Below are 26,931 nucleotides of genomic sequence, written 5' to 3'. Positions count from 1 at the left end.
TATTAAAACATATTTTGATGCATACTTGCAGGGAGATTTTTAATTATTCATGGAATTGCATTTGTAACTTCATAGACACCCAAAGGGAAATGTTATGTCCTGGTGAGTAAAATTTTAAATGTAAATTATCTACTACACCACACTTTCAGGAATTGCTATACTCACTCTACTATTTGCAGTGTGACTATATACTGTAGCACCTTCTAACTAGAAAATCAGACAGTTTCTATTGCTGTAGTATTTTGCTTAATTATTATCCTTATAGCAGAGGTAATATTTACCAACAAAAAGGAAGCATGAAACTTTTACTATCACTGAGTCTGCTAGAATTTTTTATTGAGTTTGGCCACACCCTAGCTATGCAAATAAGGTTATAAAGAAAAGAGATTTTATATAAGAAAGGATATTTTAGGGTAAATTCTTGTCCTAAAGAGAATAACTGGTTGTTTAAAAAGAGGCATGTTTAGGACAAGTGAGAAAGTTTAAGCATTTTCTAGATGGTCTGTGGAAGTCTTGAAAGAATTAATAATTGCAGGAGAGATTTAACCAAGGTTAACCCTAAAGTTACTCTAACCACAGAATAATGTATTTTTCCCAATTATATCACAAATTATAAAAGATGACCTAGACCTAAAATTATTCCCTAATGGCAAGTCAAGCAGGGAATATAAGTTTTTCTCAAAAAAAATTGTTGCTTTCATATTAAACTCTCAATTGGGATAGAAGCCCACACTTTTAGAGCAGTGAGAGGGAGCATGGCTGCAATCATGAGGAAATACAGAGAAGCCATGTGGCCAAGCAAGAATCTGCCTACTGACCATCACACTTAAGTTCCATCAAGGGGTCACAGTCCAAAACTTCAACAACAAAAATACTTTGCTAAAATACCCCCTGTGAATCCAAGGACAAATTTTCAGCTGCAAATATGACCCTGCACAAAGCCTTGGCCCTGTTAAAACATTCAGAAAAGAAGTCTACTGACTGTGCTCAATTTACACTGCACTTAAAGGAATACCAGCCCACACAGATGAGAAAGAACCAGAGTTTTCAAAAACTCTGAAAATTCAAAAAGCCAGAGTATCTTTTTTCTCCAAACAACCACACTAATTCTCAGCAAGGGTTGTTAACCAGGCTGAAATGGCTGAATTGACACATATACAATTTATAATATGGATAGGAATAAACATCATTGAGATTCAGGATACAGTCAACACCCAATCCAAAGAATATAAGGATTACAATAAAATAATACAGAAACTGATGGACAAAATATCCACTATAAAAAAAAAGAACCAACATGATCTGATAGAGCTGAAATATACACACAAAAATTTCATAATGCAACCACAAGTATTAACAGGAAGCATAAGGGAGCTTCTGTGGTCCTGGGATTTTTTTTCCTTGGCCTATTTGTTGGCTAAACAGATATATTCACTTTGTGATAATACATTGAGCTATATATTTAGGACATGTGCAACAATCTTTATGTATTTTATTCTTCAATGGAAATGGTTATTTAAAAATAAACAACTTGAGGGGGTGGAGCCAAGATGTCCAAATAGAAGCAATGGCAGTCAGAGGCTCCCAACCAGAGGAACAAAAACAACATGAGAATCTTGCATCAGCAACCAAAGTATCCAGGTTCTATCATCTGAATTGACTAAGCAGTTGGCATCACCCATGGAGAGCCAGGAAAAGCAGGGTGGTGGGTTGCCCCACCTGAGAGCTACATGGGGCAAGGGGAACCCCAACTCCCAACCAAGGGAAGTGGTGAGTGAGCAACCTACCCAGCCTGTGAAACAGTGCTTTTTCCATTGGTCTGTATAACCCACAGTTCAGAAGACCCCACTTGTGATCCCACACTACCAGGGCCTTGGGTCTCAACCATAGAGCTACACAGATTCTCAACAGCAACTCAGCTGGAACCTGCCTAAGATTACCAAGTTCCCAGAAGGAGGGGCAGCCATCATCACTGCAGCTCCCTGTTGTCTAAGCCATTTGAGCTCCCTGGGGGAGGGGTGGCAGCCATCAATGCAGCTGCTAACTGCCTAAGAAAACTGAGCTCCCTGGGGGAGACATGGCAGCCATCACTGTGGCTGCTAGCTGCCTAAGACACTGAACTCCTTGGGGGGCATTGCAGCAGCCATCACTATAGCTCAGGCCATGTTTTTTTCCTGCTGGAGCTGAGGAGACTGAATGGCTTGGTTCCAAAAAGTATTTCCTCACAATGAAGCACACCAGCTGTGCAAACCTTATCCAGACTTCCTTTTTAGGCTGGACCCTGACCCATCCCTCCTCAGTGGGCAGGGCTTCCCTGTAGGAACTCCAGTAACTACAGCCAGGGGCTTAGGGACATAGCTCTGATATCCCTGGGCCTGAGTCTCTAAAGGGAGTGGTGGCTATGGTCTCCACAGACCAGTATATTTATTCTTTCCCCCTCCTAACTCTGAAGAATCTGCATGAGATGAGAAGGAACCAGCCCAGATGAATAGGTTTTCCCACAGCACAGCACACCCCCTCCACAAAGGGACAATCAAAGTGCTTCATTAAACAGGTCCTGGTTCCCATTCACCCCAACTGGGTGAGACCCCACAACAGGGATCACCAGACACCCTATACAGGAGTGTGTCTATTGACATCAGGTTGATGCCCCTTGATGGCAGACATACCAGAGGAAGGAATAGGCACCCATCTTTGCTGTTCTCCAGCCTCCTTGTGTCACATCACCATGTGCTGGAGAGACCCAGATGAATATGGCAGGAAATGAACCCCCAGCAAATTGCTGCAGGCTTATAGAAAAGGAACCTAACTATTGAAAGAAAAACAAACAGAAAGCAACAACAACAGCATCAACAAAAAAGTCCCCACAAAAACCTCATCCAGAGGTCAGCAGCCTCAAAGATCAAAACTAGACAAACTCATGAAGATGAGAAAGAATCAATGAAAAAATGCTGAAAACTCAAAAGGCCAGAGTGCCTCTTCTCCAAATGATTGAAACACCTCTCCAGCAAAGGCACAGATCTGGACAGGGATTGAGATGGACAAATTGACAGAAGTAGGCTTTAGAAGGTGGGTAGTAACAAACTTTACTGAGGTAAGGGAGCATGTTCTAAGCCGATGTAAAGAAGCTAAGAACCATAATAAAAGGTTATAGGAGCTGTTAACTAGAATAACCAGTTTAGAGAGAAAGATAAATGACCTGATGGAGCTGAAAAATAAAGCACAAGAACTTCATAATGCAAAAACAAGTATCAATAGCTGAATTGATCAAATGGAAGAAAAAATATCAGAGTTTGAAGACTATCTTGCTGAATTAAGGCAGACAGACAAGATTAGGGAAAAAAGAATGAAAATGAATGAACAAAACCTCCAAGAACTATGGGACTATGTAAAAAGACTGAACCTATAACTGATTGGAGTATCTAAAAGAGATGGGGCGAGTGGAACCAAGTTAAAAAACACACTTCAGGATATCATCCAGGAGAACCTCCCCAACCTATCAAGAGAGGTAAACATTCAAATTCAGGAAATACAGGGGACCACAGTAAGATACTCCATGAGAAGATCAGCCCCAAGACACATAATTATCAGACGTTCCAAGATTGAAATGAAGGAAAAAATGTTAAGTGCAGCCAGAGAGAAAGGCCAGGTCACCTACAAAGGAAAGCCCATCAGACCAATAGTGGGCATCTCAGCAGAAACACTATAAGCCAGAAGAGAGTGGGGGCTAATATGCAACATTCTTAAAGAAAAGAATTTTCAACCCAGAATTTCATATCCAGTCAAACTAAGCTTTATAAGCAAAGGAGAAATAAAATTCTCTTCAGACAGCAAATGCTGAGGGAATTTATCACCACCAGGCTTACCTTGCAAGAGCTCCTGAAGGAAGCACTAAACATGGAAAGAAAAAATCGGTACCAGCCACTACAAAAACACACTGAAATACAAAGACCAATTACACTATAAAAAAGCTGCATTAACTAGTGTGCCAAAAAACCAGCTAGAATCATGATAGGATCAAATTCACATGTAACAATATTAACCTTAAATGTAAATGGGCTAAATGCCCCAATTCAAAGACACAGACTGGCAAATTGGTTAGGGTCAAGACTCATTGGTGTGCTGTATTCAAGAGACCCATCTCACATGCAAAAACACACACAGGCTCAAAATAAAATGATGGAGAAAAATTTACAAAGCAAATGGAAAGCAGAAAAAAAGCAAGGGTTGCTATCCTAGTTTCTGATAAAACAGACTTTAAACCAATGAAGAAAAAAAGACAAAGGGCATTACATAATTGTAATGGATTAATTCAGCAAGAAAAGATAATTATCCTAAATATATATGCACCCAATACAGGAGCAACCAGATTCACAAAACAAGTTTTTAGAGACCCACAAAGAGGCTTAGATTCCCACACAATAAAAGTGGGAGACTTTAATACCCTGCTGTCAATATTAGACAGATTGAGACAGAAAATTAATGATATTTGGGACTTGAACTGAGCTCTGAAAGCTCTGGATCAAGTGGGCCTGATAGGTATCTACAGAACTCTCCACCCCAAGACAACAGAATATACATTTTTCTCAGTGTCACATGGCACTTACTCTAAAATTGATCATATAATTGGAAGTAAAACACTTCTCAGCAAATTCAAAAGAATTGAAATTCTAACAGTTTCTCAGACCACAGTGCAATCAAATTAGTACTCAAGACCACACAACTACATGGAAATTGAACAACATAATCCTCAATGACTCAGCCCAAAAGCTCCTTAAACTGATAAGCAACTTCAGCAAAGTCTCGTTATATAAAATCAAGGTGCAAAAATCACAAGCATTCCCATACACCAACAGTAGACAAGCAGAGCACCAAATCATGAATGAACTCTCACTCACAGTTACTACAGAGAGAATAAAATACCTAGGAATAGAGCTAAAAGTGTATGTGAAGTGCCTCTTCAAGGAGAACTACAAACCACTGCTCAAGGAAATAAGATAGGACACAAAGAAACAGAAAAACACTTCATTTTCATGGATAGGAAGAATTAATGTCATGAAAATGGCCATACTGCTCAAAATGATTTATAGATTTAATGCTAGTCCCATCAAATTATTATTGACATTCTTCACAAAATTAGAAAAATCTAATTTAAAATTCATATGGAACCAAAAAAGAGCCTGTATAACCAAGACAATCCTAAACAAAAAGAACAAAGCTGAAGGCATCACACTACCTGACTTCAAACTATATTACAAGGCTATATTAACCAAAACAGCATGGCACTGGTACCAAAACAGACATATAGACCAATGGAAAAGAATAGAGATCTCAGAAATAAGACCACACATCTACAACCATCTGATCTTCAACAAACCTGACAAAAGCAAGCAATGGGAAAAGTATTCCATATTTAATAAATGGTGCTGAGAGAACTGGCTAGCTATATGCAGAAAATTGAAATTGGATTCCATTTTTAGACCCTGTACAAAAATTAACTCAAGATGGATTAAAGACTTAAATGTAAAACCCAAAACTATAAAAACCCTAGAAAAAAATTTAGGTAACACCATTCAGGACATAGGCATGGAGAAACATTTTATAATGCAATGACCAAAACCAATTGCAAGAAAAGCAAACATTGACAAATGGAATCTAATGAAAGTAAAGAACTTCTGCACAGCAAAAGGCAACATACAGTATGGGAGAAAATTTTTGCAATATACCCATCCGACAAAGGTCTAATATCCAGAATTTACAAGGAACTTAAACAAATTTATAAGAAAAAAAAAAACCCATGCAAAAGTGGGCAAAGGACATAAACAGACATTTCCTAAAAGAAGACATTTATGCAACCAACAAACATATGAAGAAAAGCTCAACATCAGTGATCATTAGAGAAATACAAATCAAAACCACAATGAGATACCACCTCATGCCACTCATATCAAGTCAAGAAACAACAGATGCTGGTGAGGCTGTGGAGACATACGAATGCTTTTACACTGTTGATGGGAAGGTAAATTAGTTCAACTATTGTGGAAGACAGTGTGGCAATTCCTCAAGGATCTAGAACCACAAGTACCATTTGACCCAGCAATCCCATTACTGGGCACATACCCAAAGGAATATGACTCATTCTATTATAAAGATACATGCACACATATGTTTATTGCAGCACTATTCACAATAGCAAATATATGGAATCAACCCAAATGCCCATTAATGATAGGGTGGATAAATAAAATGTGGTACACATATATCATGGAACACTATGCAGCCATAAAAAGCAAAGAGATCATGTCCTTTGCAGGGACATGCATGAAGCTGGAAGCCATTATCCTCAGCATACTAACACAAGAACAGAAAAACAAACACACATGTTCTCACTCATAAGTGGAAGCAGAATAATGTGAACATATGGATGCAGAGAAGTGAAAAACACACACTGAAGCCTGTCAGGGGTGGTGGGGAGAGGGAGAGTATCAGAATAAAACTAATGTATATGGGGCTTAATACATAGGTTATGGGTTCATATGTGCAGTAAACCACTATGGCACATGTTTACCCAGATGTAACACACTTGGATGTTCTGCACATGTATCCTGGAACTTAAAATAAAATTTAAAAACAACTCTTGTCAAGCAAAGTTTATGATTCTTTTTGTGGAGCACTTCATGCTGATGACATCTTGTCCATTCATTTAGGCAATGATGGAAAATCTTACTGATATGAAAAGTCACTGAACAGGGAATTGGAAACCTGGATTTGAAAGCAATGTCTTCTTCTCATTCGTAGGTAATACATCACCGTACTGAGCTGTGAGTTCCTTACTCTTAAAGATAAAGTAGGGAATTAGAAGAGTGGGTCGCTGAGGTTCCTTCTATCTCTAATTATCTGTAATTCTCTCGTTTTATAAAATGATACAGGTGGGAGTCTTATGATAGGAAGGAAGAGGAGAGTAGAGACCTGCATCTCTTAGGGAATAAAGCAGATGATCTAAAGAGAGCCGGTGTTCATTTTAACCATAATAAAGGAGTGTGTTTCTTTCAGAGTTTAGAGCAATGTGAATCAGGCATCAAATTGCTGCTTATCTTTGTTCTAGTATAAAAAGTTCACTAAGACCTGGGTTCATGCAAGTTCAAAAGGTTACCAAATCAAACTTTCTTAACCCCCTTTTTAATCAACTGATGCTGCAATGATTAACTCAATGTTTATTTTGAAAGTCGCTGATTAGAGAAAATAATGAAATGGTGTATCACAGTACACATTCATGAATGTTGAACTAAATAATTTGCTTAGAGAGAAGTTTTTGAGGTGCAAAGGTTATGGGTACTAGCCTCTGCTCTACAACTTGCAGACACCATGTTCTTGGCAAAGATGATAAGTCTCTGAGTCTTGATATCCTCATCTTTAAAATGGGGATGATTTTACCATAGGTGAAGGTAATTGAGAGAATCAAAAGTGATATAATGGGAGTGAACATTCTCTGTGAATTATCAGTCCCTGAAAACCTGAGGGTTAAACATTGTGTAACTGGAGTCTTGACAAAAACTCAATTTTTCCTTATAAAACAGCTTAGAATAATAATGCTGACCAATTTAAAATAAATATGATAAAAATTAAAATAAATATGTTAATATTTCTACAGGACATACCTTTGCACAAGCATTGCATTAGTTATCTAGCAATGTATATCATCCTAATGATACATAGGTCCTTATGCTCACTGAATTCCATCTCCCATTCAGGTTTGTATATTGTGGTCCTTATGTGCTATAAGTTTGTTTAATAAAGTCTCCTCTAAGAATAGACCACATGTTATGTACCAAAACAAGTCTTAAAATGTTCAAAAAATTGAAAAAATAAGCATCTTCTCTGACCACAATGGAATAAAACTAGAAATTAATAACAAGAGGAATTTAGAAAACTATACAAATATATGTAAATTAAACAATATGCTCCTGAATGACCAGTGGGTCAATGAGCAAATTAAGGAGGAAATTCAAAAATTTTTTGAAGGAAATGTTATTGGAAACACATTATATCAAAACCTATGGGTTACAGCAAAAGCAATACTAAGAGGGAAGTCTGTAGCTATTAAGTGCCTACATCAGAAAAGAGAAAAAACTTCAAATAAACAATCTAACAATACATCTTAAAGAACTAAAAAAGAGAAAACCAAACCCAAAATTAATAGAAGAAAAGAAATGGTAAATATCAAGGCAGAAATAAATAAAGCTAAAATTACAAAATTACAAAAAAACAATGAAACAAAAAGTTGGTTTTTTTGAAAACTTAAACAAAATTGACAAACTTTTACCCAGACTAACAAAAAAAGAGATAAGATCCAAATAGACAAAGTCAGAAATGAAAAAGGAAACATTACAACTGATACTTCAGAAATTCCAAGAGATCATTAGTGACTACTATGAGCAACTACATGCCAATAAATTTAAAAATCTAAAAGAAATGGAAAAATTCCTAGATACAAAAAACCTACCAAGATAGAATTAGGAAGAAATCCAAAACCTGAACAGACCAGCAACAGGTAATAACATCAATGTCAGGATAAAAAGTTTTCCCATGAAGAAAAGCCCAGGACCTGATGTCTTCACTGCTGAATATTACCAAACATTTAAAGATGAAGTAATACCAGTCCTACTCAAACTATTACAAAAAATAGAGGAAGAGGGAATACTTTCAAAGTCATTCTAGGAAGCCAGTATTATCCTGATACCAGAACCAACCAAAGATTCATATGAAAACAACTACAGAGCAATATCACTGATAAACATTGATGCAAAAATCTTCAACAAAATACTAGCAAACTGAATTCAACAGTACATTACAAATGTTGTCCATCATGATGAAGTGGGATTTATACCTGAGATGCAAAAATGGTTCAACATATGCAAATCAATCAATGTAATACATTGTTTCAACAGAATGAAGAATAAAAACAATATGATCATTTAATTGATGCTGAAAAGCATTTGATAAAATTTAACATCCCTTTATGATAAAGACTCTCAAAAAATTGGGAATAGAAGAAACATACCTCAACATAATAAAAAGAATATATGACAGACCCACAACTAGTACATACCGAATGGGAAAAGACAGAAAGCTTTTGTTCTAAGATCTGGAACAAGATGAGGATGCCCATTTTCACCATAGTTATTCAACGTATTACTGGAAGTCTGAGCTAGAGCAATCAGACAAAAGAAAAATGCCAAAGGCATCCAAGTTGGAAAAAAAGTCAAATTATTCTTGTTTGCAGATGATACATCTTATATTGGGAAAAACCTAAAGACTCTACAAGAACACTATTAGAAGTGATAAACAAATTTAGTAAAGTTTCAGGATACAAAGTCAACATATAAAACTTAGTAACATTTCTTTATGCTAACAGTAAACAATGTGAAAAAGAAAAAATAGTAATCTCATTTATGATAGCCACACAGAAAATTAAATAGCTAGGAATTAACAAAAGAAGTAAAAGATCTCTATACTAAAAACTATAAGACATTGATGAAGGAAATTGAAGAGGAAACAAAAAAGTGAAAAAAATTTCATGTTCATTGATTGGGAGAATCCATTTTGTAAAAATATATATTGTTAAAATATACGGCCCAAAGCAATGCGATTCCTTGCATTGCTACAGATTCAATGCAATTCCTATAACAATACCAATGACAGTCTTCACAGAAATAGAAAAAAAATTCTAAAATTTATATAGAACCATAAAAGACCCAGAATAGCCAAAGCTATTCTAATCAAAAATAACATCACTAGATTTCAAATTATACTGCAGAGCTATAGTAACCCAAACAGCATGGCACTGGTATAAAAACAGACACATAGATCAATGGAACAGAATAGAGAACCCAGAAATAAATCCATGCTCCTACAGCAAACTCCTTTTTGATAAGGTGCCAAGAACATACATGGGGTGAAAGACAGTCTCTACAATAAGTGGTGCTGAGAAAACTGGATAGCCATATGCAAAAGAATGAAACTAGACCCCTATCTCTTGCCATATACAAAAATCAAATCAAAATAGATTAAAGACTTAAATTTAAGACCTCAAATTACAAAACTACTACAAGAAAGCATTTAAGAAAATCTCCATGACATTTGTCTGGGCAAAGATTTCTTCAGCAATACCCCACAAGCACAGGGAACCAAAGCAAACATGGACAAATGGTATCACATTAAATTAAAAATCTTTTGCACTGCAAAGAATACAATCAACAAAGTGAAGGGAAAACCCACAGAATGGGAGAAAATATTTGCAAGCTACTCATCTGGCAAGGGATTAATAACGAGAATATGCAAGGAGCTCAAACATCTCTATAGAAAAAAAATCTAATAATCCCATCTAAAAATTTGCAAAAGTTTTGAATAGACATTTCTCAAAAGAAGAAATACAAATAGACAACAGGCATATGAAAAGGTGTTCAATGTCAATTATCATCAGAGAAATGAAAATCAAAACTACAATGTTACCTCACCCCAGTTAAAATGGCTTATATCCAAAAGACATGCAATAACACATGCTGGTGAGAATGTATACAAAAGGACACCCAGGTACACTGTTGGTAAGAATGTAAATTAGTACAACACAATGGAGAACAGTTTAGAGATTCCTCAAAAAAAAACAAAAACAAAAACAAAAACAAAAATAGAGCTACCCTATGATCCAGCAATCCTACTGCTGGGTATATACCCAAGGAAAAGGAAATCAGAATATTGAAGAGATAGCTGCACTCCCATTTTTGCTGCAGCACTGTTTACACTATTCTAGATCTGGAAGTAACCTAAGTGTCCATCAACAGATGAATGGATAAAGAAAGCATGGTATATATATATATACACACAATGAAGTACTTTCTAGCCATTAAAAAGAGTGACGTCCAGTCGTTTGCAGCAACGTGGATGGAACTGGAGATCGTTATGTTAAGCCAATTAAACCAAGCACCAAAAGACAAACATCACATATTCTCATTTATTTGTGATATCTAAAAATCAAATAAATTGAACTGATTGAACATAGAGAGTAGAAGGATGGTTACCAGAGGCTGGCAATGGTGGTGAGGGGCTCGAGGAAAGGTAGGGATAGTTTATGTGTGCCAAAAATAGAAAGAATGAATAAGAACTACTGTTTGATAGAAGAGTAGGGTGACTATACTCAACAATAACTTAATTCTATATTTTAAAATAATGTAAAGAATGAAATTGGATTCTTTGTAATTGAAATGATAAATGTTTGGGGGATAGATACCCCATTCTTCATGACGTGCTTATTTCACATTGCATGGCTATTTCAAAACATCCCATGTACCCCATAAATACATACATCTACTATGTACCCACAGAATTTTTTTAAATACTAAAAAATTAAATAAAAAATAAAAAAATGAATTACATAAAAATAAACACAATAAAGTACATAAATATTTTGCTTGTGTTAAAAGTTATTTTTTGGAAAAATAAAAGAACCTCAATAATTCCTGAACATTACTAATCCATGAGAATTTATAATTTTTGTATCAAAATGGGACATGTAAAATTTGCTTGCCTACATTTTTGCAGTTTAGTTATTAATTTTGTACTTATTGGAGACATTGAGATGATCAGTCCAGAAGTATTTGACAAGCACCTATTGTGTATATGGATGTGGCCTAAGTTTCATGGAAAAATTAAAAATTAAATTGTTAAATAATTAGAATATACTAATTACACTGTTTTTAGTTAATAATAATCTAAGAAAGACAGAATGCATATGTCAGGTGAAATGGAAACGCAAACAAGTTAAAAAATACAAATATAAATTGAAAGTAGGCATAATCATATCACACAGCATACGGAAGAGAGAGAAGGAAGGGTTAAACCTAGGAGGGCCTCTTGCAATCCCTGAGGTTTGATGTAGATCTTTAAATATTTGCACAAAACATAGGAGTGGGGATTTTAGATGAGTATAATGGTGCTGTCAACTAAAGAAAAACATCTTGCTTTTAAAGAATTAAAGTTAATTTTATTCAGAGTCTTCCTGAGGACTGCAATCTAGGGTAGTTTTTCAGAGTTTCTGTTAAAATACTCCAAAGTACTGTTTCAGCCAAGAGCTTATATACTGGTGGTGGAGGTTCTGCATGTGCTCAGAAGTTGCATCAAATGTGGTTAGAAGTTACATTAGAGCTAAACTTCATGAAAGTTTCAATGTAAAGGTACATCTACTTATAAACTACAGATGCATAATTATTAAACCTGTAAGATATTATCTTAGGTACAGAAAAAGGCAAAGGCTATAATCATTAGACTTACATTTTTTAAAAATGCCATAATTCAGGAAAGATTAGTGGAGACCTGTACTGTATCCTGCTTATAGCCTTCAAGTTATTCTCCCTGAAAGCTGCACTCACTGGCTGAGTCAGAGTTTTGTGAATTCATGCTGACAAGTGGAATGAACAAACATAGATTCTTCATGACAAGGGCTGACTATGTGGCTGGACAGAGCCATATGTTTGCTACTATTGTCTTGCAGTATGAAGAGACATCCAGAGGTATTTGGTGGCAAAAAGATGGAGGAGAGAAACCTTAATTGAGTGGAACCAAAAATGAATTTGAATAGATATGGAGTTGGGGATGTCTTTCAATAACCTGCAAGCCTGAATGTTGACATGGAATGTTACTTGGTCAGGTATGTGCCAGAAAAAGAGTTGAATGTGGATAATTATTAGAGAAAATTATAGTAGTTCTGTAGAATGATACATACAATGAGAATAGAACTCAGGGACCAGATTATGAGATTGTTCCTCTCTTTGGCCTCTGTCTTGAAGGAAGTATGGATTATGGAAATGCAGATTCTATAATAAAGCCTGGCTGTCCATTCCAAGATGGCTGAATAGGAACAGATCTGATCTGCAGCTCCCAGCGTGATCAATGCAGAAGACAGGTGATTTCTGCATTTCCAACTAAGGTACCTGGTTCATCTCATTGGGACTGGTTAGACAGTGGGTGCAGCCCATGGAGGGCAAGCTGAAGGAGGGCAGGGCATCGCCTCACCTGGGAAGAGCAAGGGGTCAGGGGATTTCCCTTTCCTAGCCAAGGGAAGCCATGACAGTCTGTACCTGGAAAAATGGGACACTCCCACCCAAATACTGTGCTTTTCCCAAGGTCTTAGCAACTAGCAGACAAGGAGATTCTCTCTCATGCCTGGCTTGGCAGTTCACACACCCACAGAGCCTTGCTCACTGCTAGCGCAGCAGTCTGAGATTGAACTGTGAGGCAGCAGCCTGACTGAGGGAGGGTGTTCACCATTGCTGAGGCTTGAGTAGGTAAACAAAGTGGCCGGGAAGCTTGAACTGGGCAGAACCCACCGCAGCTCAGCAAGGCCTACTGCCTCTATAGACTCCACCTCTGTGGGAAGGGCATAGCTGAATAAAAGGCAGCACACAACTTCTGCAGACTTAGATGTCCCTGTCTGACAGCTCTGAAGAGAGCAGTGGTTTTCCTAGCACAGTGTTTGAGCTCTGGGAACAGACAGACTGCCTCCTCAAGTGGGTACTTGGCCCCCCTGTGTAGCTAACTGGGAGACATCTCCTAGTAGGGGCCAACAGACACTTCATATAGGTGGGTGCCCCTGTGGGTGGGACGAGGCTTCCAGAGGAAGGATCAGGCAGCAATATTTGCTGTTCTACAATATTTGCTGTTCTGCAGCCTCCATTGGTGATACCCGGCAAAATCTGGAGTGGACCTCCAGCAAACTCCAACAGACCTGCAGCTGAGGGACTTGACTGTTAGAAGGAAAACTAACCAGCAGAAAGGAATAACATCAACATCAACAACATCAACATCAACAAAAAGAACATCTACACCAATGGTCACTAACATCAAAGACCAAAGGTAGATAAAACCACAAAGATGGGTAGAAACCAGAGCAGAAAAGCTGAAAATTCTAAAAACCAGAGCACCTCTTCTCTAAAGGATCACAGCTCCTCACCAGCAATGGAAAAAAGCTGGATGGAGAATGACTTTGACAAGTTGACAGAAGTAGGCTTCAGAAGGTCAGAAATAACAAACTTATCTGAGCCAAAGAAGCATGTTCAAACCCATCACAAGGAAGCTAAAAATCTTGAAAAAAGGTTAGACAAATGGCTAACTAGAATAAACAGGGTAGAGAAGATCTTAAATGACCTGATAGAGATGAAAACCATGGCACAAGAACTTCATGATGCGTGCACAAGCTTCAGTAGCCAATTCAATCAAGTGGAGGAAAGGGTGTCAGTGATTGAAGATCAAATTAATGAAATAAAGTGAGAAGACAAAGTTAGAGGAAAAAGAGTAAAAAGAAATGAATGAAGCCTGCAAGAAATATGGGACTATGTGAAAAAACCAAATCTCTGTTTAATTGGTGTACCTGAAAGTGACGGGGAGAATGGAACCAAGTTGGAAAACCCTCTTCAGGATATTATCCAGGAGAACTTGCCCAATCTAACAAGGCAGGCCAACATTCAAATTCAGGAAATACAGAGAACACCACAAAGGTATTCCTTGAGAAGAGCAAACCCAAGACATAATTGTCAGATTCACCAAGGTTGACATAAGGAAAAAATGTTAAGGGCAGCCAGAGAAAAAGTCAGGTCACCCACAAAGGGAAGCCCATCAGACTAACAGCAGATCTCTCTGCAAAAACCTACAAGCCAGAAGAGAGTGGGGGCCAATATTCAACGTTCTTAAAGAAAAGAACTTTCAACCCAGAACTTCATATCCAGCCAAACTAACCTTCATAAGTAAAGGAGAAATAAAATCCTTTACAGACAAGCAGATGCTGAGAGATTTTGTCACCATCAGGCCTGCCTTACAAGAGCTCCTGAAGGAAACAATAAACATGAAAGTAAACAACCGTTAACAGCCACTGCAAAAACATGCCAAATTGTAAAGACCATTGATGCTATGAAGAAACTGCAATGAACAGGCAAAATAACCAGCAAATATTATAATGACAGGATCAAATTCACACATAACAATATTAACCTTAAATGTAAATTGGCTAAATGCCCCAATTAAAAGACAAAGACTGGCAAATTGGATAAAGAGTCAAGACCCATCAGTGTGTTGTATTCAAGAAACCCATCTCACATGCAGAGACACAGAGACTCAAAATAAAGGGATGGAGGAAGATCTACCAAGCAAAAAGAAAGAAAAAAAAAGAAAAAAGCAGGGGTTGCATTCCTGTCTTTGATAAAACAGACTTTAAACTAACAAAGATCCAAAGAGACAAAAAAGGATATTACATAATGGTAAATGGATCAATGCAACAAGAAAAGTTAACTATTCTAAATATATATGCACCCAATACAGGAGCACCTAGATTCATAAAGCAAGTCCTTAGAGATCTACAAAGAGACTTAGACTCCCAAACAATAATAATGGGAGACTATTAACACCCCACTCTCAATATTACACAGATCAATGAGACAGAAGGTTAACAAGGATATCCAGGACTTGAACTCAGCTCTGCACCAAGCAGACCTAATGGACATCAATAGAACTTTCCACCCCAAATCAACAGAATATACATTCCTCTCAGCACCGCATCACACTTATTCTAAAACTGACCACATAATTGGAATTAAAGCACTCCTCAGCAAATATAAAAGAATAGAGATCACAACAAACTGTTTCTCAGACCACAGTGCAATCAAATTAGAACTCAGGATTAAGAAACTCACTCAAAACTGCACAACTACATGGAAACTGAACAACCTACTCCTGAATAGGAGTAGGTAAATAATGAAATGAAGGCTGAAATAAAGATGTTCTTTGAAACCAATGAGAACAAAGACACAATGTATCAGAATCTCTGGGACACATTTAAAGCAGTGTGTAGTGGGAAATTTATAGCACTAAATGCCCACAAGAGAAAGCAGGAAAGATCTAAAATCGACACCCAAGCATTAAAATTAAAAGAACTAGAGAAGCAAGAGCAAACACATTCAAAAGCTAGCAGAAGGCAAGAAATAACTAAGATCAGAACAGAACAGAAAAGATAGAGACACAAAAATACCCTTCAAAAAACCAATGAATCCAGGAGCTGGTTTTTTGAAAAGATCAACAAATTGATAGACCACTAGCAAGACTAATAAAGAAGAAAAGGGAGAAGAATCAAATAGATGCAATAAAAAATGATAAAGGGGATATCACCACTGATCCCACAGAAATACAAACTACCATCAGAGAATACTATGAAAACCTCTATGCAAATAAACTAGAAAGTCTAGAAGAAATGGATAAATTCCTGGACACACACACCCTTCCAATACTAAACCAGGAAGAAGTTGAATCTCTGAATAGACCAATAACAGGCTCTGAAATTGAGGCAATAACTAATAGCCTACCAACCAAAAAAAGCCCAGGACCCGAAGGATTCACAGCTGAACTCTACCAGAGGTACAAAGAGGAGCTGGTACCATTCCTTCTGAAACTATTCCAATCAATAAAAAAACAAGGAATCCTCCCTAACCCATTTTATGAGGCCAGCATCATCCTGATGCCAAAGGCTGGCAGAGACACAACACAAAAAGAAAATTTTAGACCAATATCCCTGATGAACATTGTTGTGAAAATCCTCAATAAAATACTGGCAAACCAAATCCAGCAGCACATCGAAAAGCTTATCCACCAGGATCAAGTCAGCTTCATCTCTGGGATGCAAGACTGGTTCAACATTTGCAAATCAATAAATGTAATCCATCACATAAACAGAACCAATGACAAAAACCACATAGATGCAGAAAAGGCCTTTGACAAAACTCAACAGCGCTTCATGCTAAAAACTCTGAATAAACTAGGTATTGATGAAACGTATCTGAAAATAATATGAGCTGTTTATGACAGACCCACAGCCAATATCATACTGAATGGGCATAACTGGAAGCATTCCCTTTGAAAACTGGCACAAGACAGGGATGCCCTCTCTCACCACTCTATTCAACATAGTGTTGGAAGTTCTGGCCAGGGCAATTAGGCAGGAGAAGGAAATAAATGGTATTCACTTAGGAAAGGAGGAAGTCAAGTTGTCCCTGTTCACAGATGACATGATTGTATATCTGGAAAACCCCATTGTCTCAGCCCAAAATCTCCTTAAGCTGATAAGCAACTTCAGCAAAGTCTCAGGATACAAAATTGATGTACAAAAATCACAAGCATTCTTATACACCAATAACAGATAAACAGAGAGCCAAATCATGAGTGAACTCCCATTCACAATTGCTTCAAAGAGAATAAAATACTTAGGAATCCAACTTACAAGGGACATGAAGGACCTCTTCAAGGAGAACTACAAAACACTGCTCAATGAAATAAAAGAGGATACAAACAACTGGAAGAACATTCCATGCTCACGGATAGGAAGAACCAATATTGTGAAAATGGCCATACTGCCTAAGGTAATTTATAGATTCAATGCCATCCCTACCAAGCTACCAATGACTTTCTTCACAGAATTGGAAAAAACTACCTTAAAGTTCATATGGAACCGAAAAAGAGCCCACATTGCCAAGACAATCCTAAACTGAAAGAATAAAGCTGGAGGCATCATGCTACCTGACTTCAAATTATATTATAAGGCCACAGTAACCAAAACAGCATGGTACTGGTACCAAAACAGATATATACACCAATGGAACAGAACAGAGGCCTCAGAAATAACACCACACATCTACAACCATCTGATCTTTGACAAACCTGACAAAAACAAGAAACAGGAAAAGGATTCCCTATTTAACAAATCGTCCTGGGAAAACTGGCTAGCCATATGTAGAAAGCTGAAACTGGATCCCTTCCTTACAACTTATACAAAAATCAATCCAGATAAGATTAAAGACTTAAATGTTAGACTTAAAACCACAAAAACCCTAGAAGAAAACCTAGGCAATGCCATTCAGGACATAGGCATGGGCAAGGACTTCATGACTAAAACACCAAAAGCAATGGGAATAAAAGCCAAAATAGACAAATGGGACCTAATTAAACTAAAGAGCTTCTGCATGGCAAAAGAAACTACCATCAGAGTGAATAGGCAACCTACAGAATGGGAGAAAATATTCTCAATATATTTGTCTGACAAAGGGCTAATATTAAGAATCTACAAAGAACTCAAACATATTTACAAGAAAAAGACAAAGAACCCCATCTAAAAGTGGGCAAAGGATATGAACAGACACTTCTCAAAAGAAGACATCTATGCAGCCAACAGACATATGAAAAAATGCTCATCATCACCGGTCATCAGAGAAATGCAAATCAAAACCACACCAGTTAGAACAGTGATCATTAAAAAGTCAGGAAACAACAGATGCTGTAGAGGATGTAGAGAAATAGGAATGCTTGTACACTGTTGGTGGGAGTGTAAATTAGTTCAACCATTGTGGAAGACAGTGTGGTGATTCCTCAAGGATCTAGAACTAGAAATACCATTTGACCCAGCCATCTCATTACTGGGTATATACCCAAAGGATTATAAATCATGCTACTATAAAGACACATGCACACATATGTTTATTGTGGCACTATTCACAATAACAAAGACTTGGAACCAACCCAAATGTCCATCAATGATAGACTGGATTAAGAAAATGTAGCACATATACACCATGGAATACTATGCAGCCATAAAAATGAATGAGTTCATGTCCTTTGCAGGGACATGGGTGAAGCTGGAAACCATCATTCTCAGCAAACTATCACAAGGACTGAAAATCAAACACTGCATGTTCCCACTCATAGGTGGGAATTGAACAATGAGAACACCTGGACACAGGGTGGGGATCATCACACACCTGAGCCTTTCGTGGGATGGGAGGCTTGGGGATAGATAGCATTAGGAGAAATACCTAATGTAAATGATGAGTTGATGGGTGCCGCAAACCAACATAGCATATTTATATCTATGTATCAAACCTACACATTGTGCATGTGTACCCTAGAACTTAAAGTATAATTTAAAAATAATAAATAAATAAATTAATAAATAAACCCAGTTGTTCATGTTGTCATATCCTCAATGACCTATAAATATTAGCTGTAGTTAGAGAAGCACATGAGTGCCAAATAATAGGAGCCATGTGGGAAATTTTATTAATGATACTAGATATTGTATTTGATAAATTAAACCAAGAAGGGAAATGTTTGGATCATGAATTTGAATAATAGTAGAGTCAATTTGGACACTGGGATAAGAGTAATATAGATGTTAAAAGGATAAATATAGGTGTAAAGTCTTCTTTAAACTGGGGAGAGACCCAATCCAGAACAAACTGAAAACAACTCTAGACAAGAAATTTTTTACCTAAGACCACTAATATTTTATTCAATCACTTCTTAGTACTGGAAAGAAATGAGGAATCAGTCAGTCAGTGAAAATGGCAATGAGTCGATAATGCTGATGAAGGTGACTTTCAAAGAATTGTCCATGAATGTGACCAGTACCACTCAAATTATGTGTTCCAGATGGAATGAAGTAACGGTGGAATAGTTTGATACAATTGGAGGGGAAAGAAGCAAATTGTTCCTACTCTTTGCCTTCTTTCTCCAAGGTCAATGATTCTTATCTTTTGGGAATCAATTAATTTTAGAATCTCATTAAATGTATGAACACCTTACCAGAAGAATGTAACTACATGAGTTCCCAGTAGTTTTCACACATTTATATGGGGTTTCTTAATGCTATGGAGCCTCTCCACTAATCCAAGGTTAAAAAGAACTGTAAGGTCTCTTGTATTTCAGTTACCAGTGGCTATTTTCTCATTACTGTCTTTTAAAACTGCATTGCTCCTTAGACCTCACTATAGTATTCAGAATATAACTTTTTTTCTTTTTTGTTCTATTTATATAATATTTTTATTGAGGAAAATTCATATACCATTTCTTCATACATTTTAATTACAATTCATGGTTTCATTATTTTCATTATTATTATTATTATTATACTTTAAGTTTTAGGGTACATGTGCACAATGTGCAGGTTGGTTACATATGTATACATATGCCATGCTGGTGTGCTGCACCCATTAACTCACCATTTAGCATTAGGTATATTTCCTAATGATATCCCTCCCCCCTCTCCCCCACCCCACAACAGCCCCCAAAGTGTGATGCTCTCCTTCCTGTGTCCATGTGTTCTCATTGTTCAATTCCCATCTATGAGTGAGATCATGTGGTGTTTGGTTTTTTGTCCTTATGATAGTTTACTGAGAATGATGATTTCCAATTTCATCCATGTCCCTACAAAGGACATGAACTCATCATTTTTTATGGCTGCATAGTATTCCATGGTGCATATGTGCCACATTTCCTTAATCCAGTCTATCATTGTTGGACATCTGGGTTGGTTCCAAGTCTTTGCTATTGTGAATAGTGCCACAATAAACATACGTCTGCATGTGTCTTTATAGCAGCATGATTTATAGTCCTTTGGGTATATACCCAGTAATGGGATGGCTGGGTCAAATGGTATTTCTAGTTCTAGATCCCTGAGTAATCGCCACACTGACTTCCACAATGGTTGAACTAGTTTATGGTCCCACCAACAGTGTAAAAGTGTTCCTATTTCTCCACATCCTCTCCAGCACCTGTTGTTTCCTGACTTTTTAATGATCACCATTCTAACTGGTGTGAGATGGTATCTCATTGTGGTTTTGATTTCCATTTCTCTGATGGCCAGTGATGATGAGCATTTTTTCATGTGTCCTTTGGCTGCATAAATGTCTTCTTTTGAGAAGTGTCTGTTCATATCCTTTGCCCACTTTTTGATGGGGTTGTTTGTTGTTTTCTTGTAAATTTGTTTGTGTTCATTGTAGATTCTGGATATTAGCCCTTTGTCAGATAGTAGGTTGTGAAAATTTTCTCCCATTTTGTAGGTTGCCTGTTCACTCCGATGGTAGTTTCTTTTGCTGTGCAGAAGCTCTTTAGTTTAATTATATCTCAATTGTCAATTTTGGCTTTTGTTGCCATTGCTTTTGGTGTTTTAGACATGAAGTCCTTGCCCATGCCTATGTCCTGAATGGTATTGCCTAGGTTTCAGGTCTAACATTTAAGTCTTTAATCCATCTTGAATTAATTTTTGCATAAGGTGTAAGGAAGGGATCCAGTTTCAGCTTTCTACATATGGCTAGCCAGTTTTCCAGCACCATTTATTAAATAGGGAATCCTTTCCCAATTGCTTGTTTTTCTCAGGTTTGTCAAAGATCAAGTAGTTGTAGATATGCGGCATTATTTCTGAGGGCTCTGTTCAGTTCCATTGATCTATATCTCTGTTTTGGTACCAGTACCATGCTGTTTTGGTTACTGTAGCCTTGTAGTATAGTTTGAAGTCAGGTAGCATGATGCCTTCAACTTTGTTCCTTTGGGTTAGGGTTGACTTGGCGGTGTGGGCTCTTTTTTGGTTCCATATGAACTTTAAGGTGGTTTTTCCCAATTCTGTGAAGAAAGTCATTGGTAGCTTGATGGGGATGGCATTGAATTTATAAATTACCTTGGGCATTATGGCCATTTTCATGATATTGATTCTTCCTACCCATGAGCATGGAATGTTCTTCCATTTGTTTGTATCCTCTTTTATTTCATTGAGCGGTGTTTTGTAGTTCTCCTTGAAGAGGTCCTTCATGTCCCTTGTAAGTTGGATTCCTAAGTATTTTATTCTCTTTGAAGCAATTGTGAATGGGAGTTCACTCATGATTTGGCTCTCTGTTTATCTGTTATTGGTGTATAAGAATGCTTGTGATTTTTGTACATCAATTTTGTATCCTGAGACTTTGCTGAAGTTGCTTATCAGCTTAAGGAGATTTTGGGCTGAGACAATGGGGTTTTCCAGATATACAATCATGTCATCTGTGAACAGGGACAATTTGACTTCCTCTTTTCCTAAGTGAATACCATTTATTTCCTTCTCCTGCCTAATTGCCCTGGCCAGAACTTCCAACACTATGTTGAATAGGAGTGGTGAGAGAGGGCATCCCTGTCTTGTGCCAGTTTTCCAAGGGAATGCTTCCAGTTTTTGCCCATTCAGTGTGATATTGCCTGTGGGTTTGTCATAGAGAGCTCTTATTATTTTGAGATACGTCCCATCAATACCTAATTTATTGAGAGTTTTTAGCATGAAGGGTTGTTGAATTTTGTCAAAGGCCTTTTCTGCATCTACTGAGATAATCATGTGGTTTTTGTCTTTGGTTCTGTTTATATGCTGGATTATATTTATTGATTTGTGTATATTGAACCAGCCTTGCATCCCAGGGATGAAGCCCACTTGATCATGGTGGATAAGCTTTTTGATGTGCTGCTGGATTCTGTTTGCCAGTATTTTATTGAGGATTTTTGCATCGATGTTCATCAAGGATATTGGTCTAAAATTCTCTTTTTTGGTTGTGTGTCTGCCCAGCTTTGGTATCAGGATGATGCTGGCCTTCCACACAATAATAATGGGAGACTTTAACACCCTGCTGTCAACATTAGACAGATCAACGAGACAGAAAGTTAGCAAGGATACCCAGGAATTGAACTCAGCTCTGCACAAAGTGGACCTAATAGACATCTACAGAACTCTCCACCCCAAATCAACAGAATATACATTTTTTTCAGCACTGCACCACACGTATTCCAAAATTGGTGTAAATTCCACATACTTGGAAGTAAAGCTCTCCTTAGCAAATGTAAAAGAACAGAAATTATAACAAACTGTCTCTCAGACCACCGTGCAATCAAACTAGAACTGAGGATTAAGAAACTCACTCAAAACCGTTCAACTACATGGAAACTGAACAACCTGCTCCTGAATGACTACTGGGTACATAACGAAATGAAGGCAGAAATAAAGATGTTCTTTGACACCAACGAGAACAAAGACAACATACCAGAATCTCTGGGACACATTCAAAGCAGTGTGTAGAGGGAAATTTATAGCACTAAATGCCCACAAGAAAAAGCATTAAAGAACCAAAATTGACACCCTAACATCACAATTAAAAGAACTAGAGAAGCAAGAGCAAACACATTCAAAAGGTAGCAGAAGGCAAGAAATAACTAAGATCAGAGCAGAACTGAAGGAAATAGAGACCAAAAAAACCCTTCAAAAAATTAATGAATCCAGGAGCTGGTTGTTTGAAAGGATCAACAAAATTGATAGACCGCTGGCAAGACTAATAAAGAAAAAAAGAGAGAAGAATCAAATAGACGCAATAAAAAATGATAAAGGGGATATCACCACCGATCCCACAGAAATACAAACTGCCATCAGAGAATATTACAAACACCTCTACGCAAATAAACTAGAAAATCTAGAAGAAATGGATAAATTCCTGGACACATACACTCTCCCAAGACTAAACCAGGTAGAAGTTGAATCTCTGAATAGACCAATAACAGGCTCTGAAATTGTGGCAATAATCAATAGCTTACCAACCAAAAAGAGTCCAGGACCAGATGGATTCACAGCTGAATTCTACCAGAGGTACAAGGAGGAACTGGTACCATTCCTTCTGAAACTATTGCAATCAATAGAAAAAGAGGGAATCCTCCCTAACTCATTTTATGAGGCCGCATCATCCTGATATCATTATTTTTATAGAGCTGTGCAGCCACGACAGAAATCAATTTTAGAACAGTTCCTTCAACCTGAAAATATATCCAATATGCTTAACAGTCACTTCCTATTGTTCCCCAATTCTCCAGCTCTAGGCAATGCTAATCTACTTTCTGTATCTATAGATTTGCTATTCTGGACATTTTACATGTATATAATCATACGGTAATTGATCTTTTGTTTCTGTCTTCTTTCACTTGCATAATGTTTTCAAGATTCATTGACATCATATCACACATAAGTACTTCATTTCCTTTTACGGTTGAGTAATACTCCAGTGTGGATATATTATATTTTATGTTTCCATTCATTGATTAACATTTTGATTGTTTCTATTTTTTGGCTATTATAAATAATGCTGGTATGAATATTTATGTACAAGTTTTTGAGTATATATATGTTTTCATTTGTTTATGGCCTATACCTGAAAGTGGAATTGGTGAGTCATATGGTTACTCTATGTTTAATCTTTGGAGCTACTGTGGCTGGATCACAGACACACCTATAAGAACTAAAAAGAAAATATTCGTACAAGAAAACATAGGTATAAAATTGGCTGAACCATTTTATATCCTCAGCAGGGTGTATGATGGTTTCCATTTTTTCGTACCCTTGCCAATGCTTTTCATTATCTGTCGTTTTCACTCTAGCCATCCTAGTGGGTAAGAAGTGGCTTTTTATTGTGGTTTTAACTTGTATTTTCCTCATGGCTAATGAGGTTGGGCATTGTTTCATGTGCTGAATGACCATTTGTATTATCCTTTTATAGAAATATGTATTCGGATTCTTTGCATTTTTAATTGCATCATTATAATTTTTTAAGTTACTGAGTTGGAAAAGTTCTTATATATTCTTGATACAAGTCTCTTATCAGGTACATAATTTGAAGATATTTTCTCCCATCCTGTGGGTTATCTTCCCTTTTCTTGCCAGTGCTCTTTGACATACAAAAGGTTTCTAATTTTTATAAAACCTAATATACTGATTTCTTTGGTTGCTTGTGGTTTTGGTGTCATATTTAAGAAACAGTTGCCTAATCCGAGATCACAAAGATTCATTCCAAGTTTTCTTCTAAGAATTTTATAGTTTTAACTCTTGCATTTATGTCTATAATCTCATTCTGAGTCAATTTTTCATTCTAGTGTGAGTTATGTGTCCAAATTTATTCTTTTGCACACGGATATCTAGTTGTCTTAGCGCCATTGATTGAAAAGAATATTTTTGTCCTAATGAAGAATCTTGGCACATTTGTTGAAAATCAATTGGCTATACATGTGAGGGTTTATTTTTGGATTTTCAATCCTATTCCATTGATCTGTAAATCTTTCTTTGTATGCCACTACACTCAATCATCTTTGTTGTAAATTTTGATGTTGAGAAGTGTTATTCCTTCAATGTTGTTTTTTCCACAATTTTTTTGGTTCTCAACAATTTGGGTTACTTACATTTCCATATAAATTTCAGGACAACCCTGTCAATGTCTGCAAAGAAGTTAGGAGGGATATGGTTATGGATTGTATTCAATCTGTAGATTTATTTAGGAAGTAATATCATCTTAACGATGTTAAACCTTCTAATAGATGAATGTGGGATATCTTTCCCTTTACTTAGATCTTCTTTAATTTCTTTCAACAATATTTTCCATAGGCTAGCTTAATCTTGATGGACTGTCTTTATACAACCACTGATTCATCAAATTCACTTCCTTTAATGGAAATATTAGCATTGGCTTATAAATGTTCTACTCTCCTTTGGCCGAAAAATAATTTTGAGTTGACAAATTTAGAAAAGTGTATGAAGTTGATGTTACAATTGAAGATGATTTTGTATCTCTAGCAAGTACAAATGTGGAAAGGATTGGTGTGTCTCAGTAGAGTTGATCACACAATATTGGAAGTTCCACATATCACTCAGAAATTATAAGAACATTAATAAAATAATCTTGGCATAGAAGATTGAATATGATTAAAAGTACTTTGGGTATGTTAATGATCCCCTGTAGTCAATATTTCAAATCGTCACATTTTATTGTCTTGAAAGCTGACAAAGTGTGTCTTCCAAATTTGTTCTGCTTAATAAGTTTTTGGTTACTCTTAGGTGCTTACATTTCCAAATAGCTTCTAATGGTACCTCTTTGTTAATTTCCCCAAAACACTCTTCTGGTATTTTTATCAGGGTGACATTAACTTTGTAGATCAATTTTAAAATAATTGATTTCTTGACATGTTGAATTTTTTAATTCATGAATCTGATTATGCTTCCAATTTATTAAGGGTTTTTTTATTTTCTTAGTAATGTTTAGTTTTAAGTGCAGTGACTTGTACATCTATTAGGTTTTTTCCTTAAGCAAATGATATTTTTGATGTTATTATAAATAGTGTGCATTACAAAATGCCTTCTCATTTCTTTGTTTCTGGTAAAGGAAATATAATTACCTTATTATATCTATGACCTCATATCTAGCAACTTTGCTTATTTTACTTATCATTGACAATAATCTTTTTCTTGATGCATTTGTAATTTCTAGGTACACAATTCTGTGATCTGATTTAATGTTTATTTCTTATTCTGTAATGGTCATAAGTTTATCTGTATTGCATTATTTCACTGGTAAGGACAGTGTTGAATATAAATCATGATAGTGGGGAGACTTGTTATATTTCTAATCTTCAGGAGAGAGTGGAGGTTTAATATCTCACAATTGAAAATGGTGTTTAATGTATAGTTTGGTAAATTTTTTTATCAGATTAAGGCAATTGTCTCTCTTATTATTTTAAGTTTTTTGGTCATGAATATGTATAATTTGATCAAGTGAATTCCGTTTGTTCAAATTTTATTTCATTTTTAATTGACAACAATTGTATATATTTATGGGGTATAAAGTGATATTTTGATACAGGTATACATTATAGAATTATCAAATCAGAATGATTATTATATCTATCATCTCAAACATTTCTTTGGGATGAAAACTGTTAAGCTTTTATCTATTTTGAAATAGATATTATTGCTAATTATAGTCATATTTCTGTGCAGTAGAACACTACAACATATTTCTCCTATCTAACTGTAACTCTGTGGCTATTTGCTGATGACTCCCCTTTCCCTATCTACCTCTTCTCCAAAGACTCTAGTCACCATCATTCTATTCACTATTTCTATGAGTTTGACTTTTTTAGATTCTACCTATATGTGAGATCTTATAGTATCTGCCTCATTGTGTCTGCCTTATTTCAGTTAACATAATGTCCTCTAGGTTCATCTACGTTGTCACAAATAACAGAATGTTC

General features: G+C 36.4%; 1 long non-coding RNA gene across 1 annotated transcript; it reads left to right on the top strand.

Moving 5' to 3' along the window:
• Positions 1-443: 443 nt before the first annotated feature.
• Positions 444-23,668, top strand: LOC129048326 (uncharacterized). The gene is made up of 5 exons (XR_008510568.2): positions 444-6,798; positions 12,548-12,703; positions 12,843-12,982; positions 13,723-16,455; positions 22,442-23,668. It is a non-coding gene; the product is annotated as an uncharacterized LOC129048326 (long non-coding RNA).
• The last annotated feature ends 3,263 nt before the right edge of the window (positions 23,669-26,931 follow it).

Source organism: Pongo abelii, chromosome 8 (genome assembly GCF_028885655.2).
Source record: "Pongo abelii isolate AG06213 chromosome 8, NHGRI_mPonAbe1-v2.0_pri, whole genome shotgun sequence".
Taxonomy (NCBI): domain Eukaryota; kingdom Metazoa; phylum Chordata; class Mammalia; order Primates; family Hominidae; genus Pongo; species Pongo abelii.
Note: the sequence above shows the minus strand (reverse complement) of the source record. Positions and strands in the feature narration are given on the sequence as shown.